Source organism: Gossypium arboreum, chromosome 10 (assembly GCF_025698485.1).
Source record: "Gossypium arboreum isolate Shixiya-1 chromosome 10, ASM2569848v2, whole genome shotgun sequence".
Lineage (NCBI taxonomy): Eukaryota > Viridiplantae > Streptophyta > Magnoliopsida > Malvales > Malvaceae > Gossypium > Gossypium arboreum.
In genome coordinates, this window is record NC_069079.1 from 120,882,976 (window position 1) to 120,904,181 (window position 21,206).

Genomic DNA, 21,206 nt, shown 5'->3' on the forward strand with positions numbered 1-21,206 from the left:
TATCTTTTGAGAATATGATCCAAATTAGTTAATCTAGCTCCAAGAGAGTTAAGATTACTTTATTGATATTCCCTCCCATTTCTTTCAAAAGTACAGAAACTAATTGATCTTTTGAATGCTTGAGTTCTAGAACCACTGTCTCCTCCAATTTAATAAACTGACTATTGACCAAGTTGTGCTCTGCGTGTAGCCTTTCATCCCATCTGGCTTGAGATTTTATACTCTCACATCTCACAATAGTTGATTCATCATCATCATCGCCAATATCTCCATAATCTTATTCTTTCCTCCTTCACTTTGCAACTTTTTCACTATGAAATTCTTTAAGTTGTTGAGTAATGTTTTCTTTGACTTCTTCTGAGGCACTTGGACATGGTACTACTTCTCTTTTTTTTTTTTTTTTGCAACCAAATTTTTTTCAGTTGTCATTCCTCTTTCAATAATTCTATCACAAATTTTGCATTTAACGTTACTAAGATTACCTTCAATAAGTTCTCATCACTACCCACCACAATCTTCATTAGGAATTGTGTATTCTTTATTTTTAAAACATGGCACTTTTATTTGCAACCGCAAAATGGGAAAAAATTATATTTATAACTAACACTATAAAATATTCACAAAATGAAACAAAAATTATAAGATTTGTAACTAATAATACAAATTTCACAAAAAATATAAGATATATAACTAAGCTTTAAAAAGATTTACAAAATGATAAAATTTATAACTAACGATAAAAAGAATTCACAAATATATAAGACTTATAATGAAGCTTAAAAAGATTCACAAAAATGCCAAAAAGCTCTTGACCTAATGGTAAGAGTATTATGTTGTAAGCATGAAAACTTGGTTTAATCCGAATCTCATTCCCCACCCCTACCTATAAAAAAAAAGATTCACAAAAATCAAACAAAAAATATATGATTTATAACTAATTATGCAAAAATTTACAAAAATATACATATAACTAAGCTTTAAAAAATTCACAAACATGAAACAAAAATGATAAGATTTGTAACTAACAATACAAATAATGAAACGAAAATTTAGTTGAAACTTACAACTTTTGAAGAGATTAGAACTTGTTAAAAAGAAAATGAGAGCAAATCTCTCTTGAAATGAAGAAGAAAAATATTTTAGAATTTAATTTCTTTTCTTTCTTATTTCAAACTAAATTGCACTTTTATTATGAAGGTTTTTTTTTTTGACAAACTTTAATTGTGGAGTTGGTCGATTAGTGTCTATGAATTTATTTTACTTTTTACTTAATTCTTTTTAAATGATATTTTGTAAAAATAAAATAAAAACCTTGTGTTATCATGTCATCACTTCTTTCTTTAAAAACTAAAGCCTACACTCTACAAATTTCATAACATATAAATTTTACTGAGAAAATAAAATAACATAGACTTTGGTGCTTTTTAGAGTAAAAAGACATTAAAAAATGATAACTAGCAATTAACAAACCAAATCAAAAACAACCAAAATTAAATTCCAAACGAATCTTTTTGTTCTAGTCTTGTTACAGTCTGTTATGAGTTGTTGCACTACATTTTTTCTTTGTTGCATAATGGATTGTAGCCATAATAGTCATGATTCCATTACACCATTTCAATGCACCGATGTTGCATTATGACGATGCTAATTTTCACTATAATATGGTCATTGTATTGCATTGTAGTCACAATCTAATACTTAGTTAAAAATGAAATGCATAATGACATTTAGGGCCCTTTTTGATGGACCTTTATCTTCAGTGCAGTACGTTTAGTTTTCTTTTTTTTTTGTCTCATGCAATATTTAATCACATTCCTATCGTTATTTTTACACTAATCGCAGGTAAATACATCGCTCTTCCAAAGGGGCCTTTAAAAAATTTTCAATGTAAAACCTAATGAATATCATGTGTCGTTTTAAATTAATATTTCACAACTTAATAAATAAATTTAATTAAATGAAAATTTTAACAACTATATCATCAATATCATCATCTAAAACATTTGGTAACTACATTTTAAGGTTGTTAAAATAATTTTTGGCGTTACATTTAATCTTTTTCAATATAATTCAATTAAATTTTTTTACAAAATAATATTTAACAAAAATACAATATTGTTACGTAACATTTTTGACATTTGAATTTATGTTGTTGCAAAAGATACTATTGCAATCAATATATTGTTTTTAATAGTTATAGTAATCAAAACATTTTGTTGTGTTAAAAATTTTGTAACCAATTTTAAGGTTACAAAAACATATTAAACAATTAAATTATGTGATTGACAAACAAGAAGACCTAAAGAAATCTTTTATTAACTTGGAACAATAGAGCAAATAAACACTTCTCTTTCAAATCTTGAGAACATCATAACACTCCTTGCAAATTGATATTAAATTGATGATTGTAATCAAAGAATCGCTAATACCTTACAGGTGAAGGATTATATATCGAGATAAGAATCATTTTTCCTTATTCTATCTCTCCCAAAACAATCACAATTCCCAAATTTACATCTTACAGAACAATCAGAAACAAGATAATTCTAAGTTGATATGTAGCGAATGTTTTATCTCATAAAAGTAATAAAATGTTAGTAGTTTTTGTGCATTACTTGAGGTATACATTGCTTAATTATATGCACTCATCAATGAAGTTTAATTTATTTTATAAAAAAATCCAAAAAAAAAAAAGAACTTCTTCAAAATTTCACATGATTGATGTTTTATTTAAGCCTAATTGATTTTGTTTCATTTGAGTGAGTAGAATTTAAAATAAAATAAAATTATTAGAATATTGACTGTTGAAAAGTTTTATCATACTGAATATTACAACCTAAATTTCAACAAAAAGAAAATGTAATAATCAATACATATCTTATTAGATTAGCATTTTTACTTTTATATTTGTAATATATGTTTTTGTAACTCAAAATACGTAACAGATGAAAATTTTATTTGTAAGAAAATGTTGGGACGAAACCAAACTCGACAAAACAACACAGAAGCACAATCAGTATTCTTTCCCTCTTAAAATTTTAACTCGGCAGTTATAACAAACCTAATAACACACTATATCAACAATCAATCCAAATCAACCAAAATATCGCAAGTAAAAACAATAAAATCAAGACACGCAAAGACTTGAAAGTTCACCAAAATTTTCACTATAATCAAAGTCTTGCTACAAAATCACAACCAATTCACAATAAATAATATACAACTCAAACAAAACTATCAACAAATAATCTCAAACAAACTTTAAGAGAAACATTTAGAATATCACCAAAAGGGGGTTGACTTAGAAGAACAAGAACCCAAAGCTACAACACCTATATGGAAAATCCCATCGTACACAATTGAGATCCTCGAGTCTACTAACCACAACCCAAAAATCAGCTCAAACGAACATTGGATAAACTCTTGATCAAAGAGTTGACAAAATTGCATTTGGTGAACAAAGCTACCTTTTTATGTTTTTTCCTCTCATTTTCTTTTGACTTTGTCGGCACACACTTTCACTCACAAAAAAAATGCTCTTGTTTCCTTCTTTAAATATAATCAGCACAAATTTGTAGGCCTTCCCACACATAATGAACACATGAGGGCCCACACCCAGAAAATCTCCCCCTCCCACGACATGAGGGTGTTCGCCATATTGACAATCAAGCAACAAGCTTCAAACCTCCCTCTTGGTAAAGCCTTGGTCAACATATTTTCACCATTATCATTAGTGTGAATTTTCTCAAGCTTTATCAACTAATCCTTGAGGACTTCTCGTATCTAGTGATACTTTACATTGATATCTTTAGGCTGACCATGAAAAATTGAATTCTTACCAAAATGAATAGCGTTTTGGTTATCATAAAATAAGACATACCTCTCTTGAACAAAGCTAAGTTACATACCTCTCTTGAGCAAAGCTAAGTTGTTACATAAATTTCTTCATCCAAACTCCTTACACACTTTGGTAATTGCAATAAATTCAGACTTGCTAGTGGATAAAGCAACACATTTCTGCAATCTAGATTATCAAACCACAACTCCCCTTACAAAAGTGATCAAGTAACCTAAAGTAGATCTTCTTGAGTTAATGTCTCTGGCTATATTTGAATCTATATATCCAACTAGAACGGATTTCTCACTGCCGAAACAAAGTTTCAATTTGAAGGTGCCTTGAAGGTATATCATAATCCACATCACTACATTCCAATGCTTTTTACCCAAATTAGAAAGAAACTGAATAAAAGTATCGACCGTATAGGCTAAGTCCAATCTCGTACATACCATTGCATACATCAAACTATTCATCGCTGAAGAGTAAGGAGTTTCCACATAACTTCTCTTTCTCTATTGAAGGATTTTTCTTGACACTCAACTTGAATTGCATAGTAAAGGGAGTACTCATTAGCTTAGCTCTATCCATATTAAACCTTCAAAGTACTTTCTCAATATACATCTCCTATGGTAATCATAACGTCTTGGCCTCTCTATCACCTGTAAATCTAATGCCAATAATTTACTTTGTTGGCCCTAAATCCTTCATTGTAAAGGACTTACTCAACTCTTACTTCAACATGGCAATTCTAGAAGCACTATGACCAACAATAAGCATATCATCAATATAAAACAATAGAATAATGTAATCATCACTAGAGAATATCTAAACAAAAACATAATAATCAGAAGTAGTCTTCTATGAAGCCATGCTACGCCATAACAGATTCTTGTACCATTGCCTCAGAGCTTGCTTCAAGCCATATAAGCTCTTACTTAATCTGCACTTACAGTCCTCTTTTTCTTGTGTAATAAAACCTTCTGGCTGTTCCATGTAAAGCTCTTCCTCTAAACCACCATGAAGGAAAGCAATTTCACATTCATCTATTCAACCTCTAAGTCATAATAAGCTGCCAAACTCAATATAATTTTGATGAAGGACATCTCCACAACTGGAGAAAATATTTCCTTAAAGTCAATCCCCTTTTTTTCTGATTGTAAATTGACGACCAATCTAACTTTGTATCGTGGAGTTGAATTATCTTCTTACTTCAACCTGTAAATCCACTGATTTTTCAAAGTTTTTTTACCCTTTGTCAATTTCACCAACTCAAATGTATGGTTTTCATGTAAGGATTGAAGTCCATCTTTCATACCCACTTATATTTTTATTCACTTTCCATAACCTCCTCATAGCACTTGGGTCCTTCCCCATCAGTCAAAAGAACATACTCATCAATAGAATACCTTACAGAAGATTCCTAATCTTTAGTTGATCTCCAAGGTGGAACTGTTGGTGAAGCTATAGGTGCTTGGTGTTAATCATTTAAAACTTCATCTATGGAAGCATCAAAATCAACTATACCCTACCGGTCATCAATGTTATCTTCTTGCATATCATCCTAAATAAGATTTGACCAAGGAACTAGAGGAACTGAATCTGTGTCGATCAGTTACCACTACTTTGTAGATATGTCTTTTTTGTCTTATCAATGTCAAAGAAAACAACACCTCTTCTTCTCACAAGTTTCTTTTTAATCAGATCATACAGTCTGCTCCCAAACCCTTATGACTGTAACCAACGAAGATACATTGCCAAGTCTTGGCATCCAACTTAAATATCTCATGTTTTAGAACATGAACAAATGTCTTACAATCGAACACACGCAAGTGGTCATACGACACATCTTTACCAAACCAAACCCTATCTAGCACATCACTCTACAAATTAATTTATGAGACAAATTAATTACATGTGCAGCTGTATGCAAAGCTTCGGCCCAAAAAGATTTAGGTAACATTGCATTTGAAAGAAAACATTTGATTCTCTCAATCAATGTTCAATTCATCCTTTCATTCAACCTATTCACTTATGGAGTCTTTGGTGGTATCTTCTAATGTATGATTCCTTATAATCGATAGTAAACATCAAATGGTCACCTATACTCACAACCATTATTAGTATGGATGCACTTCAACTTCTTCCCAATCTCTCTCTCAACCGAAACTTGAAATTGCTTGAACACATCAATAACATGTTTTTTTCTGTTCAAAGCATAGACCTAAAGCTTCATTAAACACTCATCAATAAAAGCCACGAAGTGAAGTGCACTACCATGTTACCTAATCTTCAACAGACCACAAACATCAAAATGAATCAACTCTAGTAAATATGACTTTCTTGAAGGAGGATAACGCTTAAATAAAACTCTTCTCTACTTCCCAGCTAGACAATAAACACAGTTCTTCAGTATAGCATTCTTCAAACTTGAAAGTTTATTCTTCTTGACCAAACAATTAAACCCATTCTCACTCATGTGACTAAGTCGCCTATGCCACAACTCTGTTGAGCCATCATCTTCTGTCACCTTCATCATGCATCGAGAAGTTGAAGTGTAAATAAAATACAAGTTCGAACTCTTCTTCCCTTGAGCTACAACCAAGGAGTCTTTAGTCAATTTCCACTGGCCCTCACTGAAAGTGTTACAAAAGCCATAATCATCAAGCTTTCCTACAGAAATCAAATTCAAACGAACATCCAGTGTCTGCCTAACATCTTTAAGTGTCTACTTGGTTCAATTATTAGTGACTAAGGTAACATCTCTCATGCCAACAACTTGTACCAAGCCTTCATTACCCATCTTCAATACCCCTAAAATCACCATAAGTATAAAATGTAAAGAATTCCTTCTGTGACGTAACATGAAGCGAAACACCAAAGTCTATCACCCAACTAGTCTTGTCGCATGCTAGGTTGATCAAATTTTCATCACCAATGAGTAACAGATCATCAGTAGTATTGACAGTAACACTTGGATTTCTTTTTATCCATTCTCTCTTGTTCATCACCATCACAACTATTCTTTTTTTTTTTCACTTGTAGCAATAATTCTTGATATGGCATTTCTTACCGCATTGATGACATTTAATATTCTTGTATCTTGATTTCGAGTAGCTTTGGCTTTTATCTTTACATTTTTCATCTTTGTCTTTGCTTCTCCCTTTATTTTCAATAACTAAAACCTTAAACTGTGATTAAGAACCTTGAGACCTTTTTCTTACCTCTTCATTCAACACACCATTCTTAGCAATTTCCAAGAATACCATCTGGAGTAATATTAATAAGTGAAACACAAACCGTTTCTCAAAAGTCAGATAAGTAGTAAGCAACCAAAGCCCTATAATCTTATCATCAAATTTAATGCCCATACCAAGTAGTTGAGTCAACAAACCTTCAAACTCATTCAAGTGGTTGTCTATAAAAGTCCCTTCCATGTACTCAACGTCATCATTCTCTTAAGCATGAACAACTTATTATTGTTGGATATCAAAGCATACAAGTTTTCAAACTTGTTCTACAATATGCCCGCATGTGTCTCTTGATCAATGTGGTTATAAACATTTTCTTCTGTAACACCCCCATGCCCGACCCGATCATCGAGTTAAGGCATCAGGATGTCACATTCGTTGCCAAAGCAAATATTGAAAATTCAGATCAATTTATCATATTATTTAATTAATGTAGATCATTAACTCATTTTAGTAATAATTGAATTTACGATAGAACTAATAATGAGTTAAAGGAGCTCATTAAAACATCCACATTTGATCAAAGGCCAAACTGTAAAGTTCATAAAAATTTATGAACTGTCGTTGCGATGTTGGGGTTTCCACGTCATGACATGGCGAACTTGTCATCGTGCGTCGTCCCCATTTTCTTACAAGTTTCACGTTTTATTTTTATTTATTTATTTTTATATATCATTACCTGAATATATATTCAGATATCATAACCGCAACTTCATTTTACATATCATCCACTTACATCTATTACTAATATCAAGTCCTCATAAACACATGATATTCAATCAAGGATAACAAAGTATATAAAATTAACACAAATATTAAAGTTTTAGAAATAAGACCATTGGAGGACTTGCACTTTCAAAGGTAGTTTACCCATTTTACTTATATTTCATATTTATTTCTAAATTGTGTCAATCAATTTAATTCTTCATAAAATTTAACAAAGAATTCAATATCACATCAATTAACAATAATTCACTTATTATTTTATCAATTCGTTTAAACATACTCACATGTATTAATCATTCCATCACTTACAACCATTTCGAAACATTTCAAATTCATCTACTATATATATTCATTTTTTTCCTCCTCCTCCTCTTCATTCCATATCCTTTATGTATAACTCAAATCCACTTCGACCTTGTTTCACAAAAATTAATATATCACAAATTATAAAATTTTGTTTCTTTCATCGTTTCTTCCGTATGAAACTAGACTCAATAAGATTTAATTAAATATTTAATTAAATCTCTAAATAAATTTCTACAATTTTTGGTGAATTTTCAAAGTTAAGTCACTGCTACTATCCAAACTGTTTTAATAAAAAAATATTTTCTTTTCCACGGTTCTTTCCACTATCTTTCATTCATTCACACATAATTGTCATACATTTGATTACTATACAATTTAGACACTTATGTTTATGTGTAGATTACATATTCATTTCTTAATCTTAGTACTTTTCACCATACAAATCACATTCTCTCTTACCAATTTAGTGTTTTAAGTCTCTATTCTTCATCAAATAATTTCTATTTCTAGTATTTAGATTAAATACATGTTTCATACATCTCACTCAAAACATCTTTAACTCGATCTATTGAAATACAAGTAGATTTAGTATGAAACTTACCTCCTTTGTCAAGAATTTCTTCATTTCTTCTTCATTTCCATGCATTTCTCATCTTCACCACTTTTCTTCATTTTTCTTCTCATTTTTTCCACTTTCATATACTATTTTCTTGCTTCTAAACTGATGAACATATTCTCTAGAATCTCTACTTCATCTTCTCTCTTTAATATCTAAGGAAATTTTCAAAATTTTTGGGTAAAAAAATAGGTTTTCATGGCAACGGACTAAATTGTAAAGAAAAGAAAACTTCTTTTCTCATCCTTTCACTCACATTGGAAGGATGATCGATTTTCTTCATCCTTCCTCTCTTTTTATACTACCATTTTTCTAAATAAAATAATAATAAATATCTAAGCAAAATATTAATAAAATAATATTTAACTAATTATTTAATTAAAAAATCACCAAAACATCATCAACATAATATTACATTCTAGAACTCTCCCTCTTGCTAATTGACCATTTTGCCCTTTATGATCTTTCAAAATTTCTTCCTTGAATAATCATTTAATTTGGTAAAATTGTGATTTAGTCCCTCACAATTCTTCACTTATTCAATTTGGTCCCTGCATATCAATTCCATATCTTAGTAAATTGAGTTATTTTCACTTTTGGTCCTTCAACTTTCTCCTTTTTACACTTTGATCCCATAAATTTTAAATATTTACACTTGAGCCAAAAACTTTCCACATATTTACGATTTAGCTTTTACTTTAAATCAATATACTAAAACCTACTTCTTAATCATCATCATCATCATCATCATCATCATCATCATCATCATCATCATCATCATCATCATCATCATCATCATCATCATTATTATTATTATTATACTCCTCAATATTCTCTTTTATTCGCTTTATATCATTTTCTCATTTTATCGAAAAATTAATTATACATTATTCAATTTATTACTACTTTTATTATATATCAATTGTAAGGATGTTACATTTATGCTTGTGCCATAAAACTTTTTGCATATTTGCAATTTAGTCCCTTCCTTAGTACATCATGTCATGCTTCTTGATTTAACTCTCTTTTGATATATTGTAACTTTTATTTTCTTTGATCTTACACCTTATTTTGATAAAATTTTATTTCATATTATTTACGATCAAGGGGGTTTTGAGGATGTTACATCTTTAACAAATTACTAAATAAAATCGTACACCTAATGATGCTCAATTTCCCACTCTTCATCAATTTTTGACTCGGGTTTTTGAGTAGCAAAAACAGGAAATTGCAAAGCTTTCACAAAAAGATATTTTATTTTGTTCCGCCGAATTTGATAATTAGTGTCATTCAACATAATTATCTTAATAGTGCTAATTTCCATGATAATCAAACACGAAAACAAAGCTTTGATACCGATTTGTTGGGATGAAACCAAACCCAACAAAACAACGCTGAAGCACAATTGACAATCAATCCAAATCAACCACAATATCACAAGCAAAAATAATAAAATCAATACACATAATTTTTACGTGGAAAACCCCTTTCAAGCAAAGGGTCCACGAGACTTGAAAGTCCACAAAAATTTCCACTATAATCAAAGTCTTGCTACAATATCACAATCAAGCCGCAATAAAGAATATACAACTCAAACAAGGCTATCGACAAATACTTTCAAGCAAACTTTAAGAGAAAAAATTGAGAATATGACCAAGAGGGGCTGACTTTGAAAACTAAAAACTCAAAGCTATTGCATAGAAAATCCCACTTTACACAATTGAGATCCTCAAGTCTACTAACCAGTAGGAATTATCATCCTTTTATCCTCTTTGATATCACATATTAAAAGAAAAACCATGATTTTTCCCTTATTACTAGAGAAGTCAAATGGAAAGTTAGAAAATAAATTATTTCTTTCCAAAAGAATATTAATTTAAATGTCTTTTATATTTTGATGGAAATTAATTAATATAATTGTTTATATTAATAAATTCGTAAAATATATACAATTAATATCTTGTATAAATCAAATTTATATATTAATTATATTCTTTCCAAAAGAATATTAATTTTAATGTCTTTTATATTTTTACCAAAATTAATTAACATAATTATTTATATTAATAAATTCGACAAAATATAATATTTTGCATGAATCAAATTCATATATTAATTATATTCTTTAAAGAATATTAATTTCCATATCTTTTATATTTTGACGAAATTAATTAATATAATCATTTATATTAATAAATTCAGTAAAATATATACAATTAATATTTTGTATAAATCAAATTCATATATTAATTTTATCTATGCTCATTATTTGTGTACAACAAATTTGCCAAAAATCAACTCAAACAGACATCAAATGGACCCTGATCAAAGAGTTGATCAACATTTCACTTGGTGAACAAAGCTGTCTTTTTTCTCTTCTTTTCTTTTGATTTTTGCCATCAGACACTTTCACACACACACAAAAAAAAAAAAAAAATTGTTGTCACTGCCCTATTTAAATATATAAGGTAGAAATTTGTGAGCCTTCCCACGTATAGTGGGACACATGAGCGCCCACATCAACAGAAAGGAACTAGATAAATTTGCACAAAGTCTTTGATAAAAAGGAAATCGATTTGAAAGGCATTAAAGAGTTTAACTTCATAGGGACTCTTCTACCCAATAAGGAAGTCATCCAACAAGCTAAGAAGAGATTTAAAACACTAATAACATTTTTTTCTAAAACCAAGGATTATCACTCGATTACTCAAAGATCATTTAAAGATTAAAGTCCAACTTGATATATATTTACTCAAAACAGAAGCAGAATAATTAAAAACAAATTTGTAATTTATAATATAATTAAATTTATTATTAACTTCTAGTCAAGTTTGTCGAGTAGCACGAGTTAAGGTTTCTCTAGTTTGCCTTGTAACACGAAACTCTCTCTTTTTTCTTAGGGTTTTATTAGGGTTTCCTTGCATTTCGTAGGGATTTCTTGTTTCAAAAAATTTTAAAGGAGTGATACAGGTGACATCAATACAATGAAGACGAAGATCCCATAGTGGTATTAGGAGACGAAATTGCTATTGATCAATTATATAATTTATGCTTGGTAAGGAGAGTTCTTACAGATAGTGTGGTGAATTTGCCATATTTGAAAATACTCTGGCTGATTTATGGCATCCGCTGAGAGGGGTGACTATTACGGAGATGGATGACAAGCGAATCTTGTTCAAATTCTACAACGAGATTGACTTGAAATGAGTTATGGATGATATGTCATGGTACTTTAACCGACATCTTATTATCTTCCACAGGTTAAAAAGGAATAATGAGCCGAATACAGTTCCTCTCTGGTATACGATTTTTTGGGTACAAATTTACAATCTTCCGATTGGTTTTATAATTGAAGGAATGGCACAACAGTTTGGGAACTTCATTGGGAAATTTGTGGAATATGATGCCTCGATGGTAACAAGAGGGGTTAGTAAATTTATGCGAGTTAGAGTTCTAATTGATACTCGTCTCCCGCTCAAAAGGAAGAAACAAATAGGTATTGGTATGGTTTTTTTCAGTATGAACGATTGTCACTATTTTGTTTCCTTTATGGTCGGCTTGGACATGGTGAAAGTTTCTGCCAGGTCAGATTAACATTAGGGGATCAACAAGTGGAGTTTGGTTGGGATTTATCACTGAGGGCTGCACCAAGAAAAGGTGGTCAATCGACGAGTAAATGGCTTCGAGAGGAACCTGAATCTGAAATGTGGATCAATATGGAAATTGATGGGGAAAGAAGGTAAAGGAAATTTGGCATGGACGTAACAAGCAACAGAGATTATAGAGGAGGGATAGGATTTTAGGGACGATTCACAAGGCAGACACGAAAAAATATGGAAACAAGGGCAAATGATAAGTTGGAGCAATTGGAGGAAAGGGGGAGCAGAATTAAGATGGAAAATATACCTGTGGAATTTGTTGATGAAAAAAGAGGCAGAGTTTAATTCAAGTGGGAAATTCTGGAAATAACAGAGGTTTATTGGAGTTGGAATTGGAAAACAAAATATCGGTAGCCACTGTTAAGTTGGCCGACCAGGCACGATGAAAATTATTAGTTGGAATGTTCATGGTTTGGGGCAACCACAAACAGTTAGACGTCTAAAAAAAATTAAGACATTCAGCCCCAAATTTTGTTTCTTATGGAGACAAAATTTTCATGCAAACGAATGGAGACAATAAGAAGGCAGTGTGGATTCATGAACGGTACTGATGTTGATGCGATAGAAATGGGAAAGGATTATCATTAGGATGGAAGAAGGGGCTGAATTTAAATTTAAAAAGCTATTCGAAATCTCATATTGATGTGGAAGTCAAAGAAGAGAATGAATTGGTATTATGGAGATTCACGAGATTTTATGGGGCACCAGTAGAGCACGATAGAAAGGAATCATGGGAGTTTTTAAGAGTGTTGAAGTGTGGGAATAACAAGCCCTGGCTGGTAGCTGGAGATTTTAATGAAATTATACTTTCTTTTGAAAAAAAGGGAGAATTAGAGAGGAAAGACAAATGGCTGCATTTAGGAAAGTATTAGAAGATTGTGAGCTAACTGATTTAGGGTTTTTTGGACAATGGTACAAGTGCAAAAGGGGTAGGATTGTTAGCAATAATATTAGGGAGAGGTTGGATAGAGGAGTTGCAAATCCAGAGTGGTGGGATCTATTTTCAAGTTATGTAGCATGCCATTTACAACATAGCTTCTCATATTACTGCCCAATAGTAGTAAATACAAATGGAGATGGAGGTAGGCATATTGAGGGGGGACAATGGCAATTCAGATTTAATGCTGATTGGATTCTGAATCCAAGCTTCGAGGAGTGAATAAAAAATGAATAATCTTCAAACAATCAGGATGTTTTGGTGAAATTGAAGGATCTGGGAATGACTTTGAATTGCTGGGCAAAAAAGGAGAAAAAATTAAGGGAACGGCAAACAGCAAAGCTTAATGCCAGATTGTTTGAATTGGGAGCTAGCGAAATCAGTGAAGCGACCTTAGAGAAAATTATAGAGATCAAACTTGGGTTGAACCTTGAAGCTAACAAGGAAGAGATTTTCTAGGAACAAAGAGCGAGAACTAATTGGCTTCAGATGGGGGACAAAAATATGGCATTCTTTCATAGAAGCGCATCATACCGTAAGAAGAAAAATATGATTAAGAGATTGGAGGATGGTTCGGAAACTTGGTTACCAATTTTGAGGAGATGTCTAATATGGCTGCTGATTATTTTAAAGGTCTGTTTTCATCCACTAAGCTTAGTGATTACGACAGATTGATGGAATCTTTTTCACTATGTATAACGAAAGAGCTCAACAGAGATTTAATAGCAGAATTTAAAGCAGAAGAGATTGCAATGGCAATAAAAACTATAGCCCCCTTTAAGGTGTCAAGTAAGGACGACTTTCCTGTAATTTTTTACCAAAAATACTGGCATATTGTTGGGGAAGACGTCATCAGGTACTGTTTGGATGTTTTAAACTGCATAAGAAATATGGAAGAAATTAACAAAACAAGCATAGGCCTTATCCCCAAGGTAAATTCACCAAAGATAATGAGCCAATTTAGACCTATAAGTCTTTGCAATGTGATTTACAAAATTATTTCAAAAGTACTTGTCAACCAGTTTCACTGGGACTTAATTGTTGCATTGAAGATAATCAAGGGGCGTTTATCTCAGAAAGGCAAATCACGGATAATATTTTGTGGCATATGAAATCCTTCACTCATTCAAAAAGAGAAGAGGGTCATCAAAGAAAGGATTTGTGTTAAAGCTTGATATAAGCAAAGCACACGACAGAATAGAATGGAGTTTTTTAGAAAAAAATGATGTGCAAGCTAGGATATTGTGAAGATTGGATCTTCCTTATTATGAGATGCATTACTAGTGTGGCGTATTTAGTTATGCTGAATGGAAGACATGGGGAAGAATTTCCACCTCAAAGAGGTTTAAGACAATAAGATCCACTTAGTCCATATTTATTTCTTATTTGTGCTGAAGGTTTCTCACGTTTAATTGCACTTGCTAGAAAGGAAGGGAAGATTGTCAGGACTAGGGTGGGAAGAGGTAATGTTTCGGTGTCACACCTATTTTTTTGCAGATGATAATGTGTTATTTGGGGAAGCAACAATCGAAGGAGCAAATAATATGAAGAATGTGATCAAAGAATATGAAAAGATATCTGGACAATTAGTTAAAATTGACAAGTCTTTAATCTACTTCAATGGAAATGTCAACTCAGAAACACAGGAATAAGTGGGTGGAATCTTGGAAGTAAGGATTTCAAATAATCCTGAAAAATATCTAGGGTTGCTGACTATGGTAGGATGACGGAAAAAATGCTTTCGTGGATATTAAAGTACCATTTTGTTAAACTGTTGAACAATTGGAGTTTGCGATTCTTGTCGGCTAGGGGCAAAGAGGTATTTATAAAATCCATTTTACAAGAGATACCAATTTATACTATGCAATGTTTTAAATTACTGATTTCGCTTTGTCGAGAACTAGAAAATTTAATGTGCAAATTCTGGTGGCGTAATTCCAAAACAAATAAAAGCATACACTGGTGCAAATGGAGTGATATGTGTATCCCCAAAGCGAAGGGAAGGTTAGGTTTTAAAGACTTCGAAATTTTTAATTTGGCCTTATTAGCGAAGCAGGGGTGGAAAATTATTACGCAGCCTCATTGTTTGTTTGCGCGTGTCATGAAAGCAAAATATTTTCCAAAAGGGGAATTTATGAGTACTAGGTTAGGCTCTTACCTTTCGTTTACCTGGCGTAGCATTTGGGGTGCTAAACAACTTCTTGAAAAGGGAATTGGTTGGCGAGTTGGGAACAATGATGCAATTAATATATGGAACGATGTGTGGTTACCGAGGCATAGAAGTGGAAGAATACAATGTCAGAACATAGATATTAGATATACTATTGTTTCTGGCTTAATTGATAGGAAACTTCTACCTGGAAGCAAAACACTATCCGATCATTATTTGGAGAGGAGCAGCTGAAAAGTATTCTTTCAATCCCATTGGTGAGTAGCAGACCGCATGATAAACTAATATGGAGAGGTGACAATACAGGGATTTACATAGTGAAAAGTGGCTACAAATGGGCTAATACACCGGGGAATCCTAGGTTACATAATGAAATTAATTCTACTTTCTTTACAAAGCTATGGGGTCTCAAGATACCAAGCAAAATCCGTATACTCATGTGGAGAATAGCAAATGAGTTCATGCCCACTTTGCACAACCTAAGAACCCGTAAACTGGTTGCAAATACACTTTGTCCGGTGTGTCAAGCCGACAAGGAAACTGTGAGCCATCATTTTAGAGATTGCACTATCACACAGCAGATATTGCAAGGGATGGGAGCGGCAAATACAATATGCAATAGAGAAACCAGATGAAAAAATTGGTTAGAAAATGAGTTCAATAGACAGAATACAGAAATATGCAAAATTAGATCTATCGTATACTAGGCTATCTGGTACAATTGCAATGAGATTTATCATGAAGGAACAAGAGAACAAGTAAGTGAAATAGTGGGGTTTATCAACGCTTATCATATAGAAATAGCTTTTATGGGAGAGTTTTCAAAAAATGCGAATGGCGCCAATGAATCTGTTTGGAAACCATCGGATGACGACATTATAAAAATCAACTTTGATGCATCTTTTAATCAACACACGAAGTGTTCAATATTGGGAATTTTAGCGAGGAATAAAAAAGGGTTAGTGATGGCTGCCTGTACCTTCTCATGGGAGAATATTCCAGATCTTGTGAAGCAAGGGCGTGTCTACAAGCACTCACTATGGCGGAGGAAATGGGTTTCCAAGACATTTGTGTGGAATGAGATGCATTGTCCATAATACAAAAACTAAACTCCTCTGAGGAAGATAAATCAAACACTAGTAGTCTAATTAAAGAAATAAAGGGGAGAACCCCCAAATTTAGAAGGTTGAGCTTTAAGCACGTACCTAAGGAAGCCAACAAAGCGACTCACAAGATGGCGATAGAAGGAAGAAAATATGAAGATCCCCAATACTAGATAGAAGAGGTTCTGTACGCGGTGGAAGGACTGGTAATTCATGATAGAAGAAGCTACAACGACGGTGGTTAAATGGAAAAATAGAGTCCGGACTTTGTGACTTTGAGTCTGTCCGATGAACTCGTTACCTTATTAGAGACTGAGGTTTAGAAAAGTATGATTTTTTTGGAGAAGATTCAGTCTCTCAAATGGCTGATACATGATAATCTTTTCGAATGACAGAGAAGAAGGAAAGGTTTCAGGCCAGAAATTCTTATTTTTAGTCGATTCATTTCTTCATTCGTTTTATTAGGTTATGTTGTTTTTTAGTTTCTGTATGTGAGTTTCTTTAATGCACCGTTTTGGTGCCCAATAATTATTGAAGAACTATTTTTCCTTTTTTCCAAGGTCTGTAACCAATTTATGGACTTTCTTATAAAAATAATCCAAAAAATTTAATTAATTATCACATTACCCTTTTTTTTAATTAAACATGAAAATGACTTGAAATTTATAATAAAAGTTAGTGGAGCCAAATGATTTGGCACCACCAACATGCATGTCAGCTTCTATGAAAAAATTAATTTTTTGGTGAAGCCATGTAAAATGGCTTTACCTGTACAAATACCAAGAAAATATTATAATTTTTAAAAATATAGGAGACTTTAAAAAGAATTTATCATTTTCTGGTAAAACCAATTAATTTAGCACCACCAGATTCGCCTGACAGCCACTCTGTTACTTTTTTTACTTTGTTTTTTTATTATTATTTACTTTTTTTTCTTTTGTCATATTGTTTCTTTTTTTTATTACTTTTTAAGTTTTGTCTTTATCTTTATTTATTTTATTTTATTTTATTTTATTTATTTATTATTATTAATTTTAAAAACTTGAATTGTATATTTGAAATGTTTTATAATATATATTTTAAAATTTTAAATATATATTTTTGAAATTTTCTAAATTTTAAATATTATTTTTAAATTATTTTTAAAATTTTAAATATTATTTTTAAATATTAAATATTTTTAATAATATAAAATATTTAAATATTTTAAAGATATAACCTTTCAAAATTATTATTAGTTTTATAATATTTTAAATGTATATTTTAAATTTTAAATATTTTTACTTTGTTTTATAATATTTTAAATTATGAATTTTAAACTATTTAAAATATATTATTTTTAAAGATATGACCTTTCAAATTTATTATATGTTTTATAATATTTTAAATATATATTTTAAATATTTTTAAATATAATTTTTATAAATTATTAATTTTAAAATTAATTTTAAAGATATTCAAACGTTTTAAATTAAATTTAAAATTTTAAGAATTAATATTTTATTTGGTGAAGCCATTTAGAATTGCTCCATCACTTTATAGTGTATTTTTTATAATTTTTAATATAATAATATAATATTTAATATTTTATATTGGTGGAGTCATTCTTTATGGCTCCACCTCTTGGTTCTCTACCATATATAGAATGGTGAAATTATTGTGTTCACTAGGAGAGTTAAAAAAATCTATTCAAGAAATGAGGTGTTTTGGTGTATGTTATTTTTTATGGTGAAATTATAAAAGGTGATGTTAGTTGTGTATTTTAAGGTCGACAAAGAGTAGGTTTGCGATTTAAAAAAAATGTGAAGCTAGCAGAAATGAAAAGGAAGATCAGTATGAAAAATAGCTATCCGTTGTGAAAAGGCGATGTCCAAATTATTTTACAAGTTTCCAGTCTCTACAGATCCGTTAAAATTTTGTGAGACGCAACTGTTAGATGATGATGACTTAGGCATTCTGATGGAAATATGGTGGCCGACGGGGAGTGAGAACCCCCAACCAGTTGAATTATTTGTCGAGTTAGCAGACTTAGAGCCTGTTGAGAATGTTAATCCAATAAGCCAACATCGCGAATTTGACTTTAATCTTAATGTTGGATGGACAGACCAATTAGAATGTAAAGAGATATCGCAGATGCCCAAAAATTCTAATTATAGTGAGAGTTCGTATAACAACCCTACCCCCGATCCCTGTCTACAAATACATCCAGAGGTGATAATAAGCACAGAGGTGATAATAACCCTATACCAACGTAGCCATTCTAAGTATTTTTTATTTAAGTTAAATTAAATAAGTAATAATATATTAATAATAGAATGAAGATTTGTCATAAATATTAATAATAACACGTAGAAATTAAATGTAACTATTATATCCTAATTATAGTTAAGCGTTAAAACTAAAGGCAACTATATAACTACAAAATGTACATAAAAATAATAATAATGTCCTAAAAACTATAGGTTGTATAGGTAAATATAAAAATAAAAAAGACTTATTTTTATTGAATTGATATCTATAATAATATATAAAGTTTTACATATAATGTAAACTAGGTATATTCAAACTCGAAAATTTATCTTACATACGAAAACTTTTATAAAAAATTTAGTTTTTTTATAAATACTAGAGAAATACTACAATTTCTAAAAAAGAGAGACTTTAAAATAAAATTTTTTTTTTTGGTGGAGCCAAATAAATTAGGCGCCACCAGTTTCCAAAATTACCCACCCCTTTTTTCATTTAAAATTTAAATATATTAACAAAACTTTTTTGTCCTTACTTATTAAAAATATATTAAAATTTTAAAATTAGTTATACTAAATTTTTTTAATATGTTCAAAATTTTAATATATTTAAATATATTCAGTTATTAAAAATTTAAAATTGGTTATACTTAACATTTTCTTTTATCATATTTAAAATTTTAATATATTTAAATTTTTAAAATTTTTAAAATTTTAAATATATTAAAAATCTTTTTTCTCCTTTTCTATTAAAAATATATTAAATATATTAACATTTTAAAATATATTTTTAAAATATATTGAATATATTAAAATTTTAAAATTGTTATACTTAACATTTTTTAATATATTTAATTTTTTAAAAATATATTAAATATATTAAAATTTTAAAATTGGTTATACTTAATATTTTTAATATATTTAAATTTTTAAATTTTTAAATTTTAAATATATTTCCTAAATCCTATTAAAATATATATTAAGTATATAAATCTATGAATGTGTACTAAAATTAAAAATTAATATACAAATGTATGAATGTGTACTAAAATTAAAAATTATAACTAACACGTAGAGATTAATTTCATGTAAAAAATAGTTAAAAAGAAATAATAATAACTAAACAGAGATCGGTTTCATGCAATCAAAACACGTTGAGCAAAGTAGTGCTTAGCAAGAAAAAAGAAACTAAAACGATTTTTTATTTAATTTATAATTAATTTTACTATTTCGTTGATCCTCGATAAAGTGTGATCCGTATTTACTCCGAAGGCATTTTAATATCTACATAATATAAAAAATCATAAATACAATATAATTAATTATTATATTATAATAACTATAAAATATAAAAAACAAAATAAAATTTTAAGTAACTTACCTTTTCTTTTCTTTTTTCTTTTTCTTTCTTCGAAGTGAAGTGGGGACCAAACCCCCGTATATAGGTAACATTCATCAATTTTTTTAGTTAATATTTAAGTGTATGACTAATCACATCATTGACATGATGTGACCAGTTATAATATATTTTTTAATTTTTAATTTAAATTTTTACTTTTTAATATATATATTTTAAATTAATTAATTTTTAACAAATAATTTTTTAGCAAATATTTTTTCTAATTAATTCAAATTACACTTTTTAAATAAAATATTATTTTTTAATTTTTAATTAGAATATAAAAAAGTTTGAATATCTTTAAAAATAATTTAAAATCATAATTTAAAATATTATAAAATAAATTAAAAATATTTAAAATATTATAAAACTAATAATAAATTTGAAATGTCATATCTTTAAAATATTTAAATATTTTATATTATTAAAAATATATTTAATATTTAAAATAATATTTAAAATTTTAAAATAATATTTAAAATTTAAAAAATAATTTCAAAAATATATATTTAAAATTTAAAAATATATATTATAAAACATTTCAAATATGCATTTCAAGTTTTTAAAATTAATAATAAATAAAATAAATAAAGATAAAGACAAAACTTAAAAAAAGTAAAAAAAGAAAAAGAAACAATATAACAAAAATAAAAAAGTAAAAAAAAATATCGTATGTTTGTCGTGAATCTGGTGGCGCCAAATTAATTGGCTCCACTAGAAAATGGTAGCTTTTTTTTAAGGTTCCCATACTTTTAGAAATTGTAGTATTTTCTTGGTATTTATATAGGTGGCGCCATTCTACATGGCTCCACTAAAAATAATTTTTTTTTCATGGAAGTCGACGTGGCATGTTGGTGGTGCCAAATCATTTGGCTCTATCAATTTTTATGTAAATTTTAGGTTATTTTCATATTTAATTAAAAATGGGTTATTTTGATAATTAATTAAATTTTTAAAT

The 21,206-nt window shown here is 29.6% G+C and overlaps 1 long non-coding RNA gene across 1 annotated transcript; it reads right to left on the reverse strand.

Moving 5' to 3' along the window:
* Nucleotides 1-15,573: 15,573 nt before the first annotated feature.
* LOC108486960 (uncharacterized) lies at nt 15,574-17,111 on the reverse strand. Its single transcript, XR_001871581.2, has 3 exons — nt 16,706-17,111; nt 16,480-16,615; nt 15,574-16,067 (listed from the first exon to the last, which is right to left on the reverse strand). It is a non-coding gene; the product is annotated as an uncharacterized LOC108486960 (long non-coding RNA).
* Between the last annotated feature and the right edge of the window lie 4,095 nt (nt 17,112-21,206).